General features: G+C 43.0%; 1 pseudogene; it reads right to left on the bottom strand.

Annotated features, from left to right (window-relative positions):
- Nucleotides 1–605: 605 nt before the first annotated feature.
- Nucleotides 606–2,367, bottom strand: LOC114036290 (annotated as a pseudogene).
- Nucleotides 2,368–3,982: the final 1,615 nt, after the last annotated feature.

Genomic DNA, 3,982 nt, shown 5'->3' with positions numbered 1-3,982 from the left:
TATTTAAAGGTGTTTCAGCAGTATTTCAAACAGGTTTCATTACTTTTGTCTTTCTTTTACGGCATTGACTTAAATATCTCAGGATTTCATCCTCCATAATCTCCCAAGGTTTATATAGTGGTAAACAATTAATTGCAGTTTCAAAAAAATAGTCACACATCCAATAAAAGCTCCTGTGACTTGCATATGGTGTCAGCCAAAATCCCAGCACTGACCTCTAAATGGAACCCCTTTGCCTTTAATTCTGCTAATCACCATGGGCATTTTTTTTATGGTGCCAATTTTAAATAGATTTTATTCTCCAGGACAAGAATTGCATTTCCACTTGTTTACGGTACTGATGAAATGCAGTGTTGTTCACTTCTCCCCCTCTGCAGACATTCAAGTATTCAGAATGCCCAGATTTACACAGTACCTTAAATGTTACTTTTAAATTGCTATTGCCCTGGCTACAAATTTGAGTCTTCGATTTCTGAGAAGCTGTGTGGAATGCTCTTTCTTCTGGTGTGTTTAGCTGACCTCTTCAATGGTGGGCCCAGAAGAAGCACCTGAGATGGGGCTGCTGCTCTACCCCCTAGGAAGCCTCCAGGCATGCCCTCTTACACTCACATACAGCTTAGGGGGGCAGTGCAGACCTTCTCCAGTTCTTTCTGCTGATGCTCAAATTCTTCCTTCTCATCAGTCTGGTTCTTAACCAGCCAATTGATTATTTCATTACATTTGTCACTAGTGTTTGCCTTCATCACCAATTTTGCCTTGTATGTTTTTCATCCTGGATGGTAGCCATCATGTTGAAAACATAAGATTCAAAAGAATTCTTGGAAGACACCTTGTCTCTCTGCTTCTCATCCTCAGCCCTGTATTTCTCAGCCTTCTGGACCATACGTTCAATGTCTCCTTTGCTCAGATGACCTTTGTCATTGGTGACGGTGATCTTGCTCTCCTTGTCTGTGCCCTTATCCGTGGCATTAAAGGACAAATGTTACTTCAATCTGAGGAACACTCCTGGGTGCTGGGGGGATTCCTATGAGCTCAAACTTGCCAAGAAAGGTGTTATCCTTTGTCATTGCTCTCTCACCTTCACAAACATGAATAAGCACGCCAGGCTGGTTGTCTGAATAGGTTGTAAAGGTCTGTGGCTGCTTGGTGGGGATGGTGGCATCATGTTTGATCAGAACTGTCATAACTCCACCAGCAGTTTCAATTCAAAAGGAAGGAGGAGTGACATCCAACAGCAGGAGGTCCTGCACATTTTCAGATTTATCTCCAGACAAAATGGCAGCCTGGACAGTTGCACTATAGGCAACAGCCTCAGCAGGACTGCTACTCTTGTTGAGCTTCTCACCATTGAAGAAGTCCTGCAGAAGCTTCTGGATCTAGGGGATGCAAGTGGAACAACCCCCCAGGGTGATGTCATGAATCTGTGATTTATCTAGCTTGGCATCTTTAAAGCCTTTTCCACAGGGTTCAGTGTGCCATGGAAGAGATGAGCATTCAGCTCTTTGAAATGGGCTCAGGTGATTGAGGTATAGAAGCCAATACCTTCGCAGAGAGAGTCTATCTTAACACTGGCCTTGGCACTGGAAGAGAGGGTACTCTGCATGTTACACAGGTGGTGAACAACCCTTTTGTTATCATTGATGTCTGTCTTGTACCTCCATTTGAACTCAGCGATGAAATGGTTGGCCATGCGGTTGTCAAAGTCCTCCCTACTCAAGAGGATGTCCCCAGCTGAGGACTTGACCTCAAAGATGCCATCTTCAATGGTAAGAAAGGAGGCATCTAAAGTACCATCTCCAAGGTCAAAGATCAACCCAATTCTCTAGGTACCAAACTTTTTCTCCAAGCTATAAACAATGGTAGCAGCAATTGACTCACATGAGAACAGCAATGGTTCCAGAATCTTTGGTGGCCTAATGTTGGGAATCATTGAAATAGGCTGGTACTGTGACCACAGCATTTGTGACAGTCTTCCCAAGGTAAGCTTCAGCAATTTATTTCATCTTGGTCAAGACCATAGAAGATGCTTCTTCTGAATAGAAACTTTTGGATTCTCCTTTTTACTCCACTTGGATGTTAGGCCTGCCTGTGTCATTCACCACCAAGAAAGGCCAATGTCTGACTGTACAACTGCATCATTAAATCTGCAACCAGATGTTTGGCATCAAAGACTGTGTTGTTGGGGTTCATTACAACTTGATTCTTTGCATCAGTGATTAAATGTTCTGTGTCAGTAAAGGCAATGTAGCTTGAGGTGGTCCTGTTTCCTTAGTCATTAGCAATGATTTCCACTTTCCAATGCTGGAAGACTCCCAGGTAGGAATAAGTGGTGCCAAGATCAATGTCAACTGTGGGTCCTTTCTACATGATTGCTGGGGAGTTGGGAGTCATAGCTGACCACTGTGGAGGAAGAAGGGCTGCTACTGATCTGAGCAGCCATGGACATATGTCTTACTGTTCACTCAGACCTGACAGTTTTCAACACAACTGCAAAATCAACCCTAGGACCCACCCGAAAGAGGGGCTTCTGGCAGAAATTCAAAAATCGGTGTTTTGGAAAGATTGATTTTGACCAGCTCTCAAGCTCAAGACAGGTTTGGCCCAAACTGAGTCAAATTTTCAAGGCCACTTAACCCCATAGATGCTTACAGTGCTTGAGTTTCATTGGACTAGAATCCAGGTTTAATCCTTGGAATCCAGGAGTAGAGAATATGGTTTCTTCTTAGACAAGGAATAATGCTTAAGGCTGGGAAAAAACCATACCTGGGCTACAGGAGACCTGGGTCCTAATTCCATTTATGTCGCTAACTAGCTGCCTGAATGTGGAGAAGTTATTAATCTCTTCTGGATGGCATTTACAAATCCTACTACTGGTATCCTTTTCGACCACAGATCTATGATGCCATGAGATGGGATTGGCCTGAATTATCTATAAGGGTCTCTTCATATTTGGAAGTTCGAGAATTCTATAACGGCTACATGCAAATTATATGTTTGCCTATGTGCATTATATAAATATAGATATCTATACTATATAGACACATATGTGCATGCACATGCATATGTGGACATGTGTGTTTATATCTGCATGTGTGTACACAGTCTAGCTGTGGACATGTATGTGTCCCATATGCTGATGTTTTGTGTTTCAACCTCTCACTCTGTTTGTACTTTTCCTTTGGTGTCTGAATCACTAAAGGTTCTCGCCACCTTCAAAACATGCCATGATGTTTCTTTGGATGATGCGCTTTACTAGGACTCAGGCATCCTCTACTCAAGTGTTACCTGTAAGGAAGCAGCTGTGGGACCTCAAGCTAGTCATGTTATCTCTCTAGGTCTCAATCAGGCCAACAGCATAAGGCAGAGATCGAGGGAGATGACATCGAAGGCCCCTTCTTGTTGTAACATTTTGTTGAGTCTTTAAAGCTCCAGTCCCTGCTGGCCTTTGCTCCTTCCCACATCCCTTTGCTCGACCCTAGGCTCTGTCTGTACATGTGCTCGTCTTTGTTTGCATTAGTCCCTTGAACAGTAGTTTGGAGAGCAAACTTCTGGAAGGTAATGGGCTTTTCTTTGGCATTCTGCACCTTCCCTGCTTGGTTTATTGGGGTCTGTGTTTTATCTTGCTAATTAAGGAAGAAGAAAGGCATGTGTATGTTGGAAGTGGAAAGGGAACAGAGCTTTTCAATGCTGTATGGGGTTAAGGCACCCAGGGGTGGCAGGCAGCCAGAGGCAGGAGAAATTTAAGCCATCCTCAATGTGTGTAGCTTTTAATTCCTTGTGGTTTGTGAAAGGTGCTGGATAAATTTATTATTGACATGATTGCTCCGTTAAATAGAGGAGTGAAGGGAAAACCAGGGGCTCTTTGGTGATATGATAAAGTAATTAAAGTCCATTAACATGAGATCACCATTTTTAACATGCATCTAGTGGATTGTTTGATTTATATGAGCAACAGAGTCCTTTCAAATTGCCCAGAGGAAAA

This window comes from Vombatus ursinus, unplaced genomic scaffold (genome assembly GCF_900497805.2).
Source record: "Vombatus ursinus unplaced genomic scaffold, bare-nosed wombat genome assembly UNPS02009824.1, whole genome shotgun sequence".
NCBI classification, from domain to species: domain Eukaryota; kingdom Metazoa; phylum Chordata; class Mammalia; order Diprotodontia; family Vombatidae; genus Vombatus; species Vombatus ursinus.
The sequence above is the reverse complement of the archived record's forward strand: the minus strand, read 5'-3'. Positions and strand labels throughout refer to the sequence as shown.